The 21360-nt window shown below is 45.5% G+C and overlaps 1 protein-coding gene across 1 annotated transcript in view; it reads left to right on the top strand.

Moving 5' to 3' along the window:
* Positions 1-4841: 4841 nt before the first annotated feature.
* Positions 4842-21360, top strand: part of LOC133423541 (guanine nucleotide-binding protein G(olf) subunit alpha-like) — a 36878-nt gene continuing 20359 nt past the window's right edge. Inside the window, exon 1 of the mRNA XM_061713751.1 lies at positions 4842-5070. The gene's annotated coding sequence lies outside the window, so the exon portion shown is untranslated. The remainder of the gene's footprint in view (positions 5071-21360) is intronic.

Here is a 21360-nt window from a genome sequence, read left to right as displayed (position 1 = left end):
TTACCTTATTAAATTAAACCTTTTTGGGGTGGTGAGTAGGATAAACACGGGGACAACTTCTGCTGAGTTCCAGTGTACTTTAATGTCCCTCAACAGTGTAGGATTTTAGAACATCAACACAGCACCTAGTGCCGTACTGTGGCGTATCACTCCGCCCAATCTAAAACAGACTAATCACTACAGATAAACTGACTAGTGTCATTATAGTCCCTGATTTACATCACAATATAAAGAATATATTTATACAATAATGAACCCTGAATTACCAAAATAACCTTCTTAACAAAAATAAATCTCCTCTTACACTTATAAGGTGAGCATGAATCAATCTTTTTATGATGTAAAATTGTATGGATTTATTTACTTTTATTTATTTATTTAATTTTAGTTGTTACATTTCTGGAAAAGAAAAAAGTCAAATCTTACATGAGAGAAACTATTCAGTTTGTGGCTAAATATTTGTACTTGTATGAAACTGAAGATGCATAATGCAAACCTGACATTTACTTTTAGTTCAGTTTGTGGAAAATGGTTGGCCTGGCTTTCTCTTTAAAACTTAAACAGTTATAAAGCATTACAAACTGTAACAATAGGGCAAACGCACAGCATTTTGTATTTTGTGTCTATCAAATAAAAGACAATTTTTTCCAGTCATATGTTCTTCATTCAAGGTTATTAAAAAAATACTGCTATAATATCGTATCGTATCGTTATCGTGACCTCAATATCGTATCGTACCGTATCGTGAGATTAGTGTTTCGTTACACCCCTACTATTTACTGATACTTGTACTACTAAAGTGATGCTCAAATACTACAGGAAGTACAAATTATTTTTTACATAAACTTCACTACATCTACACCTGTAAACCTAACCCGGCTCCAGGACTCACATCTAATCCAGTTTCAGGTTTCTAACTCAGGACCGTGTCTGCTTTTCTTCCAGAGCTTCTTCCAAGTGACGACACAGCAACTGGGCTCCATCTGTGAGGAACACCTGCAGAAGTCAGTCTGGTTTGATTCACACCTGTTATTAATTAGGTTAGAAGACCTGGTTGTCATGGGATTTTTCATTGCCCTGTTTAAACTATTTAATCGCTCAGGGTCTGGTTTGGTTCTGTTTAAGATATGACCTTCAGAATCTGTTTCTTCAGGGTCCGGTTGTAGACTTGTCCAGAACCTCAGGGTCCGGTTGTAGACTTGTCCAGAACTTTAGGGTCCGGTTGTAGACTTGTCCAGAACTTTAGGGTCCGGTTGTAGACTTGTCCAGAACTTCAGGGTCCGGTTGTAGACTTGTCCAGAACTTTAGGGTCCGGTTGTAGACTTGTCCAGAACTTTAGGGTCCGGTTGTAGACTTGTCCAGAACTTCAGGGTCCGGTTGTAGACTTGTTCAGAACTTCAGGGTCCGGTTGTAGACTTGTCCAGAACTTCAGGGTCCGGTTGTAGACTTGTCCAGAACTTCAGGGTCCGGTTGTAGACTTGTCCAGAACTTCAGGGTCCGGTTGTAGACTTGTCCAGAACTTCAGGGTCCGAGACTTAAGATCTGGTTTAGACATTTCTGCTTTTCTGTTCTGGACATGCAGGATCGGTTCTGAATGTCGTTTGAACACGCGCAGCAGACATTCAGGATCTCTGCTTTTGTCACCTCAGGTTGAAGTCTTTGGAGCCCGGACAATCGGACTATCCCTCTAGCCAATGAAGAACAAGTAAAGAACCATCACATCTCTAACAGCATCTGGACCCAACCCACCCACAACCAGCTGCTGTTGTCTTCATTTAACTTTCAGGGAGTTTTGATTCCACTTTTTCAGTTTATAGGGGCATTTTCTAAATCAAACCAATAAAAGAAGCAGACAGAAAAGGTTCTGAACCGAGTTTGTCATTATTGTTGTCTATAGCTCATTACTGTGGAGACAGGGCTGCAGTAATTGAAGACGGCCACCAGATGGAGATGGATCCACGGTTGGTCACAATACAAAAATGTGAAGATCCTTAACCCAGATTGGAACCAACTTCCAATCTGGGTTAAGGGGGCTGACACCACCTCCACCTTTTAAAACTAAACTTAAAACCTTTCTGTTTAGTAAAGCCTATAGTTAGTGTTAGTAAACCTCTAGCTGGTGTTGGTAAATCTCTAGGTAGTGTAAACCCTAGTGTGTTAGAGTCAGTAGTCATAGTTGCAGCTATAGAACAAGACTATAATAGTTAGTCTCAAATATAGCTTGGTGGTAGATATGCTGCTATAGGCTTATGCTGCAGGGGGGACCGACATGATCCACTGGGCGGTGCCTCTCACCCTTCTTCTCCTCTCCTCTTCCCTTCCTCTCTTCTCCATTTCCATTTTTATTTAATATAAATATCTCATAGCTATCGTTTTTGTCCATCATTCCTGTAGTTTCTTGTGCTGGCCCCCCTTTTTTCTCTTTTGTGCATGTTTGCAGGCCGGAGCTTCGGGAGCTGCGTGCTGGCCTGCAGAGGTGGAAAAAGTACAAAAATATTGTACTTAAGTAAAAGTACAAATTTTCTGCTTGAAAATTACTTAAGTAAAAGTAAAAAGTACCCATTAAGAAAATTACTTAAGTAAAAGTATAAAAGTACCTCAAATTAAATATAATAAAGTAGGCCTACCAAAAGTACATGGTGTAAAATGTACTTAAGTACAAAAGTAAAAAGTACAAAGTACAAAATTCAAAGTACAAAATTATTTTCAAAAGGATTGCAAAGAAATGAAGAATCCAAGAATTTGCTTACAACTCTAAATAATGGTGATATTATTCTGACCCCTTTAGCGTTTGTTTCCATTTACCCATTTTAATTTCGTCGGCTTGAGCGTCGGCTGCCGCTCAAGGCTGATTTATGGTTCCGCGTTACACCAACGCAGAGCCTGCTGCGTAGGGTACGCGGCGACACGCACCGTACGGTGCGCTTCGCCGCGTACCCTACGCCGTACCTTACGGCGTAGGCTCTGCGTCGATTTAACGCGGACCGATAATTCAGGCTTCAGTCTTCATCGGTACTCGACGCGACGGCGGTTCCTCCGGCCTTTCCGGCCCGCCTCTGCGGCGCAACTCTCCCGGGGGCTGCGGCTCCTTCTCGGGGAGGCCGAGTCTCCCCGTCTGCCCCAGGTGTCTCGCATGGATCTTTAATATTAACGGTATTAAAGGTGTCTCGTCACGGGCAATTCACTCGCCCCCCTTCCTTCCCGTCCGCTTATGGTTCCGCGTTAAATCGACGCACACCTACGCCGTAGGCTACGGCGTAGGGTGTGCGTCGCCGCGTACCCTACGCCGTAGCTCTGCGCCGGTGTAACGCGGAACCATAAATCAGCCCCTGCTGTGCTGTTCTCATGGCTTTAATTTGTAGCGAGTAACGACGTGTCCAATTTTAAATGTAGCGGATTAAAAGTACGATTTTTTTCCTTGAAAATGTAACGAAGTAAAAGTAAAAGTACAGAAAAATGAAAGTATCAATAAAAGTACAAATTCTCAAAAATCTTACTTAAGTACAATAACGAAGTACTTGTACTTCGTTACTTTACACCACTGCTGGCCTGCGACCCCCCCACCTCCCCCCACCCTCCTTTGGTCATCCCGCTGCTGCTGCTTCCACCTGCCTGTTTGAAGACGAGGTGACTAAAGGCTGATTTATGGTTCCGCGTTACACCAACGCAGAGACTACGGCGTAGGGTACGTGTCGATTTAACGCAGAACCGTGGACACGCTTTGCTACGCAGCCGCTGCTCTTCTGCCCGGAGCAACGCTTTGTCTCCTCCCCTGCTACACGTCATTCAAGCAGCCAATCAGCGCCTTTAGGAATGGGACAGCCCTGAACCCTTAACGACTTTAGGAATGGAGAACGTGCCCCAAAAGTCATCAAATTTTGCATGCAAGCCAAGCCTGGCAAAAATTTTTATATTTAATGGTTTGTATTAATGGGCGTGGCAAAATGGCTCAACAGCGCCCCCTAGACCACAATACAGTTTGACGTGCATGCACGAAAATCGCTACACACCTGTATCATGTCGCAACTTAAAAAAAAATGTTGGCGCCATGGCCGAAACCCAACAGGAAGTCGGCCATTTTGAATTAATCGTGTAATTTTGGCGAAAGTTATGCCATTCCTTCGGCAGTTAATACGGCCTGACCATAACGCGCACCCAGGTGTGTTATACATCAAAATGTGCGTCTCCATCCTGCGACGACGCGCATTACTTTTCTCTTTCAAAAGCGTAACCGTGGCGCGCCCCCCCCCCCCCCCCCCCTTCATCTGATTGGTCCATATCTGATAGTTCCTACTTTCTGCCATAACTTTTGAATGGTTTGATATAGAGAGTCGTGGGTGGTGTCATCTGCTAAATGTCATGGCCTGAAGAATCTACATGAAGTCATACAAGCTTGCACTGCAGCCTGAACATGCACAAGGGTGGAGGACCGTTCATCGCTGCTTGCAGCTTAAATTTTAGTTGTTTTTGCACAAAAAAGACCAACACACACAAACCCACCCGTCTTGATTTTGTCTTTGTCCGGTGGAAGTGACACGGAGGAGTCTGGTTGGTTTCAGTTCCACTCTGACTTGCTCTGCTGATTTGGGTTTTGGACCCGGTTCTGGTCCAGCAGGGTTCTGAAACCAGGACGACGCCTGTTTGTTTGTGAAGCAGGCGGCTGCCGGTTGTCAGGCAGCAGAGTGACACGAGAGAAAAACCGAGGAATCCCCTGAAGAAAAGGAGTGGGAGGAAGACGACTAATGAGGTGCCGTTAGAGACCGGGGAGGGGAGGGGAGGGGGGACAGGTGGGAGACGGAGCTGCTCAGGTGTGTCTCTGATCCACAACAGGAAACGTCCGGAAACCAGCAGGAGCCCCACTCCTGTCCTCCTGAACCGCTGCCGGAGCCTCCGTACGGGGACTGAACCGGGACGGATTTGGACTAGGATTGGGCTGCAGGCGGGGGATGCTGATTGGCTGAGGAGCCTCTGATCCTGGTTTTTACGTGTGTTTGGACTTTGATGGACGTCAGGACGGACTGATCTGGACCTGCTGGGAGGTGACGGGTCTGCGGTCTCCAACAGCTTCAGGTCAGTGAACCGGACCGGGGCCGGGACTGGGGCCGGGGCCGGGGCCGGGGCCGGGGCCGGGGCCGGGGGGGGCCGGGGCCGGGGCCGGGGCCGGGGCCGGGGCCGGCTGGTGTTACTGCAGCCTCGCTGGTTTCAGGAGCGGTTCAGGGAGACACAGAGGTGTCTTCAGTATTCACAATCATTACTCAGGTAGAAGTATAGATACTAGAGTTTAAAAATACTCCTGTACAAGTTGAAGTATCAACTCCAGTTTTTTACTCAAGTAAAAGTATAAAAGTACTGGTTTCAAAACTACTTAAAGTATAAAATTAAAAGTAATGTAAGGGGGAAAAAAGCCATTGACCAGTTTTTGGGTCAAAATGACCTAATTCTCCTGTCCTTTCCTCCTACTCTCTCCTTCCTTCCTTCCTTCCTTCCTTCCTTCCTTCCTTCCGTTCTTCCTTCCTTATTCCCTTCCTCTTTTCTTCCTTCCTTCCTTCCTTCCTTCCTTCTTCCCTTCCTCTTTTCTCCCTTCCTTCCTTCCTTCTTTCCTCCTGCTCTCTCCTTCCTTCCTTCCTTCCGTTCTTCCTTCCTTCTTCTCTTCCTCTTTTCTCCCTTCCTTCCTTCCTTCTTTCCTTCCTTTCTTCCTTCCTTCTTCCCTTCCTCTTTTCTCCCTTCCTTCCTTCCTTCCTTCTTTCCTCCTGCTCTCTCCTTCCTTCCTCCCTTCCTTCCTTCCTTCCATTCTTCCTTCCTTCTTCTCTTCCTCTTTTCTCCCTTCCTTCTTTCCTTCCTTTCTTCCTTCCTTCTTCCCTTCCTCTTTTCTTCCTTCCTTCCTTCCTTCCTTCCTTCCTTCCTTCTTCCCTTCCTCTTTTCTCCCTTCCTTCCATTCTTCCTTCCTTCCTTCCTTCTTTTCACCCTTCCTTCTATCCTTCTTTCCTCCCTTCTTCTTCTCTTCCTTCCTTGACCTGAAGACAGCACAAGGGTTAAGGACAAACGCCATTGAAAATGAATGTATCTTAGTATAATGTAAATATATTAAAGAACCATATATGTGTACTATTGAGCATTAACGTGTGTTTCAGAGAGCAGCAGATATGATGACTAGTTGCCTATAAGTATTGTAATGGTGCAAAAAGTCAAACTTCAGAGGCATGTTATCATTTATCCTAACCTTTATTGGAATGTACATCCAAGTTTAGTTGCAGGAATCTGAGGGAACGGATGTAAGAACAAAACTGGACAAGAACATCTGAAACAACCACAACCAAATTCACTCTATCCGGATGGAGCAATTTAACTGGATAGTTTTTTTTTAAAGGCTGAAATGAAATAGAGTAACGAGGCTGTTTTTAAAATGTAAGGAGTAAAAAGTACAGATAATTGCGTGAAAATGGAAGGGGTAAAAGTAAAAAGTCGTCTGAAAAATAATTACTCCAGTGAAGTATAGATAACCAAAATTTCTACTTAAGTAAGGTAACGAAGTATTTGTACTTTGTTACTTGACACCTCTGGGGATACAGGTGAACGTGTGTGAAAGTGCACGGCTGGCTGGAGCCCACGTTTGTTTCTGAACCTGCAAACACGATTCTTCTTCTTCGTGTCTGGCCATCTTCTATATCATGTCCTCCCAGTGGGGGGCGCAGGCGAGTGCAGCGGCGTTGGGTTTGGCCAGGTCATCTCCAGTGCATTGTGGGGCAGATATGCATCTCATTATTGGTCCATTGTTTGTGGTTCCCCACACACGCATGCATCAGGAGCCGCAAAAAATGAAAAGTCTTGTATCAGCCTTAGAATGAAGGCAAACACATGCTGCATGTTTCTATATTAGTTAGAACTGGGGGAAGATTTTTTTTTTCATTATGCACTTCGAGAAAAAAGTCGAAATGTCCAGAAAAAAGTTGAAATGTCAAGATTAATGTTGAAGTACAATCTCGAGAAAAAAGTCGAAATGTCGAGAAAAAAGTCAAAATTTCGAGAAAAAAGTTGAAATGTCGAGATTAAAAAAGGAAGAAAAAAAGGAAAAAGAAGAGAAAAAAAGAAAGAAGAAAAAAAGGAAAAGCTCTGGGGAGCCACTAGGGCGGCGCTAAAGAGCGGGTTGCCGACCCCTGGTTTAGGGTTTTCCAGATAGCCCATGGTTGGTCATGGCCAGTTGCAAGACATTCATCTGGGATGATGCCTTTCTCTGTCCATTGGCTGTCCAGACAAACACGCTGAATCTGTCTTTTCCCGCTGCGTCTCAGGTTTCGTCCTTGAACCCTTCTTGCTTTTCCAACTCAGTCCTCTGTCAAGCTTTACTACTGAAGTCTATAGGGGGAGTGGTAGCCTAGTGGTTACAGAGGTGGGCTTAGGTCTGGAGGACCCCGGTTCAAGCCCCCAGGATGGCAACCAAGATGATCCACCGTGGGCCCCTGAGCAAGGCCCTTCACCCTAATTGCTCCCCGGACGCCAGAATAATGGCAGCTCACTGCTAGCGCACTGCAAAAACTCAAAATCTTAACAAAAATATTTGTCTTATTTCTAGTTAAAATGTCTCATTTTTAGTAAAAAAAACTCATTACACTTAAAACAAGACTCATCACTGAAGATAAATCTTGTCCCACTGGCAGATTTTTCTACTTATTTCAAGTGAAAATTTACTTGAAACAGGTGAAAATGGTCAAATAACAAGTTATTTTTCTGGCAATGACTCTTGTTTTAAGTGTAATGAGATTTTTTTGACTAAAAATTAGACATTTTAACTAGAAATTAAAGCTGCAAGCAGCGATGAACGGGCCCTCGCACTCACGGCCACCGCCCACCATAAGCATATCAGAAATGACACCACCCACGACTTCCTATGTCAAACCATTCAAAAGTTATAGCAGAAAAAAGGGACAACCAATCAGAAGAAGGGGCGGGGCTAATTCAGGCCAATGAAGCTCAAGGACTCATTACAGAATCCCATGACACCACCCACGACTCTTTATGTCAAAACATTCAAATGTTATAGCAGGAAATAGGGACAACCAATCAGAAGAAGGGGCGGGGCTAATTTTCGCCAATTATGGTCAAGGACTCAATACCGAGTCCGATGACACCACCCACGACTCTGTATGTCAAACCTTTCAAAAGTTATGGGAGAGAAAGGTATTCTAGTGGGCGCTGTTGAGCCGTTAGGCCACGCCCATTAATGCAAACCATGAAATATCAAATGTATCGACAGGCCTGGCTTTTCTTTAAGTTGCGACATGATACAGGTGTGTACCGATTTTCGTTCATGTACGTCAAACCGTATTATGGGGCTTGAGGCGCAAAGTTTTTTCTGTCTGAACCAATCAGATGAAGGGTGGGTGCGCTTTTTGCCGTCTAGCGTCGCCACGGTAACGCTTTTGAAAGAGAAAAGTAATGCGTGGTGTCGGAGGATGGAGACGCACGTTTTGATGTATAACACACCTGGGTGCACGTTATGGTTCGGGCTGAATTAATGACCGAAGAAAGGGCATAAATTGCGCCAAAATTACACGATTAATTCAAAATGTTCAAAATGGCTGACTTCCTGTTCGGTTTCGGCCATGGCGCCAAGAAACTTTCCTTTAAGTTGCGACATGATACAGGTGTGTACCGATTTTTGTGCATGTACGTCAAACCGTATTGTGGGGCTTGAGGCACAAAGTTTTATCTGTATGGACCAATCAGATGAATTGGGGGCGCGCTTTTTGGCGTCTATCATCGCCACGGTAACGCTTTTGACTGAGAAAAGTTATGCACGTTATTGCAGGATGGAGACGCACATTTTGATGTATAACACACCTGGGTGCACGTTACGGTTCTGGCGAAGAAGCGGCTGAAGGAATGGCATAAATTGCGCCAAAATTACATGATTAATTCAAACTGGCCGACTTCCTGTTGGGTTTCGGCCATGGCGCCAGGAGACTTTTCTTTAAGTTGTGCTATGATACAGGTGTGTAACGATAAAGGAAGCTCTGAAAACCTTAACAAACCATGGTTTACTATAGAACTTAGGAAATCTGCAAATTCAAAATTTAATGTCTATGAGTTTTGGTTCAAATATAAATCATTGGTATAGTATGCATAAATGGCTTTATGAGGGTGACACTTCCATTATACATAAAATGTATTTCAAAATGGTTTTCAAAAATGAAAGGACACATGAGTCTATCTTTCTTGAAAAGTTAATTTAATTACTGATACTTATTAAAATATACATTTTGTTAAGGAAATCTATTAATTTTGAGATAAATAACGGTCGCCCCCAATTACTTTTTTAAGGTCGTTGCCCTATTAATGTAGGTTTAAAAACACTAAAATACCTTTGTTTTAAGTTTTCACATATATGCACACTACATTCCAAATGTTTGGAAAATGGCCAAATACATCTTTATTTTAAGTATTTTAAAAATAGGCCTCTCAAAGGCCTTATACATCATTGACCCACAATTGTGATTCAGGCTTAAAGCTCCCCTGCTACACGTCATTCAGGCAGCCAATCAGCACAGAGCCTCATTAACATAGCCCCCCCTCCCCTCAGAATCCCTCATAGACCAGGTTAGAAACGGTAAAAATAAAGACATGGCCCAGAGGCTGAATTTCTCATTTATGTAGAAAAAACCTTCAAAAGCTTGTTTTTAAGACATTCAATGCCTGTTTAAAATATACATTAAATGCCATAATAGGTCACCTTTAAATAATTTTTAAGCAAATGAAGCAACGGTAAATTCTCGCCAAATACAGTAAATTCCAGTTGTCCCTGAACGCACCAGGAGGATAATCGGCTTTTTAGAATTCCGACCGGTCCCTGAATGCACCTCCTCCGCGGCGCGGCGCGGTCCCGACCAGATCTCGGCTGAGGGCCGATAATAATATAATAAAATTGCAAAGCTGCTGTGAAATAAGGTGTAATACATGCACTGTAATTATTTTCTGTATAAAAATTGAATGTAAAAAGACGGGTTTGACTCAAAATCAGTGTGGTTTTATTTAAGTGGTCTCTGTCTCGGTAGAAGACAGAGACATGAAAGACATGAAAAAGCGAGCTGCATTACAGACATGCGCCGCCGAAATACATCGGTGAAAACTATTCCACAGGAATATTTCACCATAGATGTCTTAAGACGACTCTACAATTATGCACACAATAAAAAAATACTTACAGATTAGGTTGGGACTCGTGTGAAAACACTGGAGGACTCATGTCGTGTGAGGAACGTCAATACGGTGCGCACGCAACGTTCCCCCGCTCCCCCCCTCCTCCCTCCCCCTCGGCCTCCGCTCCGCTGCAGGAGCCAGCTTGCTTTAAATCCAATGGATTTAAATAAATATTCATTACCAATCGTGCGTTTTACGCACCTTAATGCCAAAAATATATTTTCACATTACAGTAAACAATATTTTTACGAAGTTTACGAAGTTAATTGGACATGGCATGACAAAAATATGATTTAATTGTATATGAATACATTTTTGGAAAAAGAGAGTTACAAAGTTCTTCAAAAGCGATATGTACCAGCGTATGATTTTTTAGTCATGTCGAAATGTATCTAAATCTGACATTTTATTGTCTTAAGACCAAGCCTATGATTTTAAATTATTATTTTACCAAAAAATTCAGAGTGACGTAAAATGGCAGTTCCCTTCAAGTTATGACCACGATACTCAACACAGTTAATAAGGACGCTTATGACAATAATATGTGTCGATTTCATTGTGATTGGATGAATGAAACAGCAATGACAGCACATAATTTGATGAAAAATGTATACCTGACCAAAAGGTGGCGCTATGGAATTCATCCAAGATTGTCATATCCACTTGTTCAGAATGGAAGCCTGATTACATGTATTGATTTTGGGTCAATTTGGACCAAGTATGTTTAAGTTACAACAACTTTTATGTTCATGGCGAGACACAGAAATTTGACAACCTCTAACGGCCACGCCCTTCGATAAGAACGTACAGTTTTCTCTGTCAGTCATCGTCAATGTCTTACCTATTATCTGACCAACTTTGAGATCATTAAACTGATCTCGCTTGGAGCACAGATGCAAACTAGAAGACATGACAATTCCTGGTGCCAACAGGTGGCGCTACAACCGATCCTGAATATTCCACCATAGATGTCTTCAGGCTCAGCCTACAATCATGCACATACGTTTTCAACCACATCAAATCATGTATTGCTGAATTACAGCCAATTGATGTTTGATGGCGAGGCTTAAAAATGACCTCAAACTTCGCCGAATCACTACGGTCAAGCCCTCTGGCAGAAACTTAAAAGCTTCGCAATTTAGCGTCGGCCATGTGTCTAGATTGTACAAACCAAGTTGTGAGCCAATCTGATAAAATCTCTAGGAGGAGTTCGTTAAAGTACGAGGCCTAGAAATGATCAGAATTCATCAAAAATGACATTTTCTATTCAAAATGACGGACTTCCTGTGTAACTTAGAACATGGGTCCAAGAGACTTTTTTGTAGGGCTTTGTCCGATATAATAGACACATAAAGGACATTGCTGTAAGTCAAACCATATTATGGGGCTCGTCGAAAAACATAAAATAGGTGGCGCTATAGAGCCCATTCTTGTGGACCCATGCCTGTCGCCCATAAAATACGTAATTTTACGCGACTCTGGAAGCGTGTGCAAAATTTGGTGAGTTTTTGAGCATTTTAAGGCCTCCAAAAAGGCAATTCATTTACGGCGAGAATAATAATAATAATAATAATAATAATAATAATAATAATAATAATAAACATCACAGATACAATAGGGTCCTCGCACTTTCAGTGCTCGGGCCCTAATAAGACAAATATTGCTGGTAAGATTTTGAGTTTTTGCTGTGTGTAACTAGTGATGGGTTAAAAGCAGAGGACAAATTTTGGTGTATTTCCATGAATACTGAAAAATAAAGAGATTATTATCTCACTGAGAGACACCCTAACCCTCCCAACGAAGCCTCCGTAAATACAGACGTGATGGAGGTGCACGGATCAGAGAGGACACCCAGCTCAGACGGCTGTGGAATCACACACGTTCAATTAATGATGTATAACAGCCGTCCTCCCCGGGTCGGGCGAGAGACCAGACCCGGAGAAACCAGGGCTGTCTCTGCTATGACAGGAGTTAGTGGTTTGAATCTTCTTAGAACTTAAGAACACCTGAAGGCCGGCTGCTTCTCCTGAGAACTGCTGTACTCTGCACATGTTTGATTTGATTTCAGCAGGAAAATCTGGCACAGTTACTTTTTAAGTTGTTCTTATCACAGTTATGTACCTCTACGGAAGAGTGTTAGGGCCAGACAGGAGAAAAATAAAAATAATATTTTAGAGGAGGAAGATTTTATTTTTTTTTTTTCATTATGCACTTCGAGAAAAAAGTCGCAATGTCGAGATTAATGTTGAAGTACAATTTTGAGAATAAAGTCGAAATGTTGAGTGGAACTACGTAACATGACGGCCCACCGTCTGCTCGGTGGATCTCGCTGGCTTCGTCAGCATCAGCAGAGTTGGCTGGCGCAGGAGATGGAGCGGCTGGACGATCAATGCTGAATAACAGTTGGATTAATCTAGCGACTCGCCCAAATCGTGTTGCACCAATGACAAGCAGTCTCCCTCTGACAATCCTACTGCTGTGTTGATTGCAAAGAACATTTTTCTGAAAGCAATGTTTGAACTATTTTTTCTGCAGGCCTGTTTTATTTTCAATTCAGCTTTATATTTTTGTTAATGCTGTGTTCATCACTGATGTGCAGAACTTAATTTCAGTGTCAAGAAGTCAAACTCTCCTCACTGCTGCCCACCCCCTACAGGTAGACCAGAGCTGCTGCTGCTTCACTTCACTTATAGTAAAGATGAGTCGTGATCACGTCGTACCATTATGGCGCTTTTCCACCAGCACCTACTCAGCTCTACTCATCTCAGCTTGGCCTGGTTTCTTTTCCATAACAATTCAGCACCTGGAGCAGAAGTAGGCGGGTTGGAGCGAAGCTCCTGTGACGTATTTGATTGTGTGATCTAAAGGAAGAAGACAACAACACTAAAGATGTAGAACCTGGAGGAGATGATATATGTGCTGCTGGGTCTGTGTTCGATATCAAGTTAAAAAATGTGATGAGAGAAGCTTCAAGCGGCAATGCTTTTTTTTTTGTTTCTTTGTCTCGGCGCTGCTGAAAAGTCAGCGGAATGACCAAAAGGGGGGGGGGGTTGGGGCGCAGGCAGGTGGAAGCAGCGGCGGGATGACCGGGGATGGGGGGGTGACCGCAGGCCAGCACGCAGCTCCCGAGGCTCCAGCCTGCAAACATGCACAAAAGGGAAAAAAGGGGGCCAGCACAAGAAACTACAGGAACGATAGACAAAAATGATGGCTATGAGATACTTATAATGAATAAAAATGGAAAAGGAGAAGAGAGGAAGGGAAGAGGAGAGGAGAAGAAGGGCGAGAGGTACCGCCCAGTGGATCATGTCGGTGCCCCCCTGCAGCATAGGCCTATAGCAGCATATCTACCACCAAGCTATATTTGAGACTAACTATTATAGTTTTGTTCTATAGCTGCAGCTATGACTACTGAGTCTAACACACTAGAGTTTACACTAACTAGAGATTTACTAACACCAGCTAGAGGTTTACTAAACACTAACTATAGGCTTTACTAAACAGAAAGGTTTTAAGTTTAGTTTTAAAGGTGGAGGTGGTGTCAGCCTCCTTAACACAGATTGGAAGTTGGTTCCATAGTAACGGTGCCTGATAGCAGAACGCCCGCCCTCCAAATCTACATTTGGATACTCTAGGAACTACGAGTAAACCTGCACTCCGAGAACAGAGAGCTCTGCCAGGAACATAAGGCACTATCAGGTCTTGCAAATAATGCGGAGCTAAGCCGTTTTGGGCTTTATACGCAAGTAATACAATTTTTAATTGGATTGTAAATTTTCCGGGTAGCCAATGGAGCGACGCTAACACTGGAGAGACGTGGTTTCTCCTGCTGATTCCTGTCAGTACTCGTGCTGCTGCATTTTGGATCAGCTGGAGCCTTTTCAGCAAATTACTTGGACATCCTGCTAATAACACATTAGAGTAATCTAGTCAAGAACGCATGAACAAGTTTTTCTGCATCACTTTGCGAGAGGATTTTCTTAATCTTTGCAATATTACGGAGATGTAAAAAGGCTATTTTACAAACCTGATTAACATATGGTTTAAACGACAAATCCTGATCGAAAACAACACCAAGATTCTCACAGTTGCACTGGAAGCCATCGCAACACCATCTAATCCCTTCCTAAGATGCTCTGGACCAAGAATGATAACCTCTGTTTTATCTGAATTTAGAAGCAAGAAATTTCTGGACATCCAGTCCTTGATGTCCCTCAGACATGCCTGAAGTTTAACTAATGGTTCTGTTTCATCCGGCTTCATAGACAAATAGAGCTGCGTACCATCAGAATAACAATGAAAGTGTATGTCGTGATTCTGGATTATACCTCCCAATGGCTGCATGTATAAACTGAACAAGATTGGCCCTAGCACTGAACGCTGCGGAACACCATAGCAGACCTTCGACTGTTCTGAAGAAACCTCATGTACATGAACAAACTGGAACCTGTCAGATAGGTATGATTTAAACCAACATAGAGCTGTCCCTTTAATCCCAACAACATGCTCTAACCTGTGCAGTAAAATGCTGATCTACAGTGTCAAAAGCAGCACTGAGGTCTAGTAGAACCAGTATGGACACTAATCCCTTATCTGAGGTCCAGTAGAACCAGTATGGACACTAATCCCTTATCTGAGGTCCAGTAGAACCAGTATGGACACTAATCCCTTATCTGGGGTCCAGTAGAATCAGTATGGACACTAATCCCTTATCTGAGGCCATAAGAGGGTCATTCGTGACTCGAACCAGTGCTGTCTCTGATGATGCATTCTGAACCCTGACTGAAAAACTTCAAACAGATCATTTCTATTCAAATAGTCACATAACTGGCTTGAAACTGCCTTTTCCAGAATTTTAGATAGAAACATGAACAGAAAACGTGGGATACTTTTGTTATCCTCTATCAACGATGAATAATATGCTGTTCTGGCTTTGCCAGTGTTCACAAGCCTATCATGATGACAAGTAAATCGAGGACCGTTACGTCGCCCGGATCGGCGTCACCGGGGCCCCGCCCTGGAGCCAGGCCTGGGGTTGGGGCTCGTAGGCGAGCGCCTGGTGGCCGGGTCTTTGCCCGTGGGACCCGGCCGGGCTCAGCCCGAAACGGCGACGCGGGTCCACCTTCCAGTAGGCCCACCACCCGCAGGAAGGACCATGGCAGGCCGGTGCATTGTGGGCTGGGTAGCAGTCGTGGCGGGGTGCCTCGACGACCCAATCCCTGGACATCAACCCTCACAGTGGGGACATGGAATGTCACCTCGCTGGGGGGGAAGGAGCCGGAGCTTGTGCGTGAGGTTGAGAGATACCGGCTAGAGATAGTCGGGCTCACCTCCACACATAGCTTGGGCTCTGGAACCCAGCTCCTCGAAGGGGGCTGGACCCTCCACTACTCTGGAGTTGCCCAGGGTGAGAGGCGGCGGGCTGGTGTGGGCTTGGTTATAGCCCCCCAGCTCAGCCGCCATGTGTTGGAGTTCACCCCGGTGAACGAGAGGGTCGCTTCCCTGCGCCTTCGGGTCGGGGATAGGTCTCTCACTGTTGTTTGTGCCTACGGGCCGAACAGCAGTGGGGAGTACCCGGCCTTCTTGGAGTCCCTGGGAGGAGTACTTGATAGTGCTCCAACTGGGGACTCCATTGTTCTACTGGGGGACTTCAACGCTCACGTGGGCAATGACAGTGATACCTGGAGAGGCGTGATTGGGAGGAACGGCCTCCCCGATCTGAACCCGAGTGGTGTTTTGTTGTTGGACTTCTGTGCGAGTCGCAGTTTGTCCATCACGAACACCATGTTCAGGCATAAGGGTGTCCATCAGTGCACGTGGCACCAGGACACCCTAGGCCGGAGGTCAATGATCGACTTTGTTGTCGTTTCATCTGACCTTCGGCCGCATGTCTTGGACACTCGGGTGAAGAGAGGGGCTGAGCTGTCAACTGATCACCACCTGGTGGTGAGTTGGATGCGCTGGCGGAGGAGGAGGTTGGACAGACCGGGCAGACCCAAACGGATTGTGAGGGTCTGTTGGGAACGTCTGGCTGAGCCCTCTGTCAGGGACATCTTCAACTCCCACCTCCGGGAGAGCTTCTCTCGGATCCCGGGGGAGGCGGGGGACATCGAGTCTGAGTGGACCATGTTCTCTGCCTCCATTGTCAACGCGGCGGCTCGAAGCTGTGGACGCAAGGTCTCCGGTGCCTGTCGTGGCGGCAATCCTAGAACCCGGTGGTGGACACCGGAAGTACAGGATGCCGTCAGACTGAAGAAGGAGTCCTACCGGGCTATGTTGGCCGGTGGGACTCCTGACGCAGTAGATAGGTACCGGCAGGCCAAGCGGGCCGCGGCTCGGGCAGTCTTGGAGGCAAAAACTCGGGTCTGGGAGGAGTTCGGGGAGGCCATGGAGGAGGACTTTCGGTCGGCCTCGAGGAAATTCTGGAGGACCGTTCGGCGCCTCAGAAGGGGGAAGCAGTACTCTGCCGGCACCATTTATGGTGCTGGTGGGGAGCTGTTGACCTCGACTGGGGACATTGTCGGACGGTGGAAGGAATACTTTGAGGATCTCCTTAACCCGACTGACATGCCTTCCACTGAGGAAGCAGAGGGTTGGGGCTCGGAGGCGTGCTCATCCATCACCCAAGCCGAGGTCACCGAGGTGGTTCGTAAGCTCCTCGGTGGCCGGGCACCGGGGGTGGATGAGATTCGCCCTGAGTACCTCAAGTCTCTGGATGTCGTAGGGCTGTCTTGGCTGACACGCCTCTGCGACATTGCATGGAGGAAGGGGACAGTACCGCTGGGGTGGCAAACTGGGGTGGTGGTCCCTCTGTTTAAAAAGGGGGACCGGAGAGTGTGTTCCAACTACAGGGGGATCACACTTCTCAGCCTCCCGGGGAAAGTCTACGCCAGGGTACTGGAGAGGAGATTACGGCCGATAGTCGAACCTCGGATTCAGGAGGAACAATGCGGTTTTCGTCCCGGTCGTGGAACACTGGACCAGCTCTATACCCTCCGCAGGGTGCTCGAGGGTTCATGGGAATTTGCCCAACCAGTCTACATGTGTTTTGTGGATCTGGAGAAGGCATTTGACCGTGTCCCTCGTGCCATTCTGTGGGGGGTGCTGAGTGAGTATGGAGTCCGGGGCCCTCTACTAAGGGCTGTCCGGTCTCTGTATGATCGAAGCAGGAGTCTGGTTCGCATTGCCGGCAGTAAGTCAGACTTGTTCCCGGTGCATGTTGGACTCCGGCAGGGCTGCCCTTTGTCACCGGTCCTGTTCATAATTTTTATGGACAGGATTTCTAGGCGCAGCCAGGGGCCGGAGGGGATCCGGTTTGGGAACCTCAGGATTTCATCTCTGCTTTTTGCAGATGATGTTGTCCTGTTGGCTTCATCAGACCGGGACCTCCAGCATGTGCTGGGGCGGTTTGCGGCCGAGTGCGACGCGGCAGGGATGAGAATCAGCACCTCCAAGACCGAGGCCATGGTTCTCGACCGGAAAAGGGTGGCATGCCTTCTCCGGGTGGGTGGAGAAGTCCTGCCTCAGGTGGAGGAGTTTAAGTATCTCGGGATCTTGTTCACGAGTGAGGGAACAATGGAGCGTGAGATTGACAGGCGGATCGGTGCAGCGTCCGCAGTAATGCGGTCGATGTACTGGACCGTCGTGGTAAAGAGGGAGCTGAGTCGAAAGGCGAAGCTCTCGATTTACCGGTCAATCTACGCCCCTACCCTCACCTATGGTCATGAACTTTGGGTAGTGACCGAAAGGACAAGATCGCGGATACAAGCGGCCGAGATGAGTTTCCTCCGCAGGGTGGCTGGACGCTCCCTTAGAGATAGGGTGAGGAGTTCGGTCACCCGGGAGGAGCTCGGAGTCGAGCCGCTACTCCTCCACATTGAGAGGAGTCAGCTGAGGTGGCTTGGGCATCTGTACCGGATGCCTCCTGGACGCCTCCCTAGGGAGGTGTTCCAGGCATGTCCCACCGGGAGGAGACCCCGGGGAAGACCCAGGACACGCTGGAGAGACTATGTCTCTCGGCTGGCCTGGGAACGCCTCGGACTCCCCCCGGAAGAGCTGGAGGAGGTGTCTGGGGTGAGGGAAGTCTGGGCATCCCTGCTGAGGCTGCTGCCCCCGCGACCCGGTAACGGATAAAGCGGGAGAAGATGAGTGAGTGAGTGAGGGGGTAACGCGTTACAAAAGTAACGCAATTACAGTAATGTATTACTATTTGCTGTAACGCAGTAATATAACGCATTACTAATACATTTTCGGTAATATTTTACTCGTTACAATCTAAGTAACGCGCGTTACAACGCATTTTAACCCGTTTAGCTGTTGTTTTTTAAAGAATTCACCAACACCGCGTCCGCGAGACATCCCGACAACAGAAAAAAGCGTTGGGAACGCGGCGCGGCGGAACGTAGTGCCGCTGGACACTGTTTGTGTGGGGACTGTTCAGTGAGCAGAGCCGGCAGGGAAAAGTCAACAGTGCGGCGTGTCCGCGTGTAACTTAAATCTACCATGGTCTCAGCGTTAGAGCTCGGCCAAGTGAGGCTTTATTAATATATGGGCTTTATACATTTATTAAATATATATGAGCGCGGAGTCGGCGAGGAGCTGCGCCCGGCGAGGAGCACGAGCCGGGCTCACAGTCAGTCGCGCTGTGAGAGCGGATTTATGGTTCCGCGTTAAATTGACGCAGGGCTTTCGCCTTAGGGTACGCAGTAGTTCGCGTAACCCACGGCGTATGGCCTGCGTTGGTGTAACGCGGAACCATAAATCAGCCTTAAACCACACCTGCAGCCCATCAGGAGGAGAGGTTAAAACAGCTGCGAGTTGTTGATTGCTGGTACGTTTTGTTAACTCTGAGAGAAATATTGGTTTGTTTGTTAGCTTGCTGGTGTTTTTTTTCTCTCTGGGAGTTATTTATGAAGAAGTTCTGAGTTCCGTGTGAGCAGTATTCGAGTTGAGGGGGGATGAGGGGTGATGTGATGGCACCCCCCCTGAAATTAAAACGGTCCAAATCACCCCCCCCCTGAAGTAAAAACGGTCCAAATCACCCCCCCCTGAAATTAAAACGGTCCAAATCATCCCCCCTGAAATAAAAACGGTCCAAATCATCCCCCCTGAAATAAAAACAGTCCAAATCATCCCCCCTGAAATAAAAACGGTCCAAATCATCCCCCCTGAAATAAAAACGGTCCGAATCATCCCCCCCCTGAAATAAAAACGGTCCAAATCATCCCCCCTGAAATAAAAACAGTCCAAATCATCCCCCCTGAAATAAAAACGGTCCAAATCATCCCCCCTGAAATAAAAACAGTCCAAATCATCCCCCCTGAAATAAAAACGGTCCAAATCATCCCCCCCCTGAAATAAAAACGGTCCAAATCACCCCCCCCGAAATAAAAACGGTCCAAATCATCCCCCCTGTAAAACTGCCATCCCTCCTTTCCATCCCTTATGTCATTTCATCAATGAATGTGGTTTTACTGCTATTTCAACATTTAGAGTCATCACCAGAAAAATAACACCAGAAAAATAACTTATTTGACAATTTTCACCTGTTTCAAGTAAATTTTCACTTGAAATAAGTAGAAAAATCTGCCAGTGGGACAAGATTTATCTTTTTTTGCTATTTTGTTGAAAGTAACTCAAAAGTAATACACAAGTAGTGTAACGCATTACAATTCAGATATAGTAATATTGTAATGTAACTAATTACTTTCAAATGACAGTAACTAGTAATATATAATGTATTATATTTTGGATGTAACTTGCCCAACACTGGGCTTTGCGAATGGCTTTTTTATATACTATTAGAATATCTTTCCATTCACGATAGGAGTCTACAGACCTACAAGAGTACCAATTCCTTTCCATTTTACACACGTTTTGTTTCAACATGCGGATATCTGAATTATACCAGGGAGTTAAGCTCCTATGGTTGGAAACCCTCCTTTTCAAAGGAGCAACTTCATCTAAAGCTGAATGCAACAAATCAGCAGTGTTACTAGCAAGGAAATGAACATCTGCAGAGGTAGAACCCAGGTCACTGGCCTCGACTACTTCACTATTTTCCACTGTCGCAAGATGAGCAATGGCCTCCCTAAATTTAGCAATAGCTTCATCAGACAAACATCTGCTAAAATAATACCTCTGATTTTGCACTTCAACATCGACAATATTAAATTCTAACGTTATTAAATAATGGTCGGATAAAAGGGAGTTTACAGGGGACACCAACAGATCATCAGTTTCAACACCGTAGGTGAGAACGACATCCAGAGTATGATTAAAACAGTGCGTCGGTTTGTCCACTTTTTGTGAGATACCCATTGATTCTAGAAGAGAATTGAAAGCTAATTTAAGATTATCGCTTTCAACATCCATATGAATATTAAAGTCACCCACTATGATGAATTTATCTGTACTGATCAATAATCCAGATAGGAAATCTGAAAATTCTGACAGAAAGGGGCCGGTACACTACCACTAACACAACTGGCTTCTCTGATTTCCAGGTCGGGAATTTCAGACTAAGCATGAGGCTTTCAAATGTATTATAATTGCACTTAGGTTCAGTTTTTGTTTGGAGACTGGAGTTATAAATTGCTGCGACTCCTCCGCCTCGGCCCGTGCTTCAATTAATACGATGATTTACGTAGCCGGGCGGAGTCGATTCATTCAAACTAACGCCGTTTTCCTCCTGTAGCCATGTTTCTGTTAAACATATCACTCCTGCTCTCTGTAATTATATTGTTTACTAACAGAGACTTGGAGCTTAACGATCGTATATTTAGTAGTCCGCATCTAGTTTTTCAGTCTCTTATTGGTACCAAATGCGCATTGGTTTTAATTTTTACAAGGTTATTTTGGTTAACGCCTCTATAACGCCGCACCTGGTGAACTTTTGGAGGGCGGGGAACTGCAACCACTTCTATTTTGCTAGGCACCTGGTTAGAGTTGCCAATTACATAATGCAATCCTACAGTTTTAGAGTCGCCAATTACTGTACATCATTTAATCCTACAGTTTTATTGGCAGGCGTTGGTCCTCGAGAAGCAGCAGAGAAGTGTGTTAAACTGCAGCTCTGCATCCTGGCCTGGACCCTGCATTGTCAGGGGGAGTGTCTAATAAAACTGGCCAAATTACTAGAAATAAGAGCTGCACCATCCGGGGTGG

This window comes from Cololabis saira, chromosome 22, assembly GCF_033807715.1.
Source record: "Cololabis saira isolate AMF1-May2022 chromosome 22, fColSai1.1, whole genome shotgun sequence".
Taxonomy (NCBI): Eukaryota; Metazoa; Chordata; class Actinopteri; order Beloniformes; family Belonidae; genus Cololabis; species Cololabis saira.
This window is presented reverse-complemented; position numbering and strand designations above follow the sequence as displayed.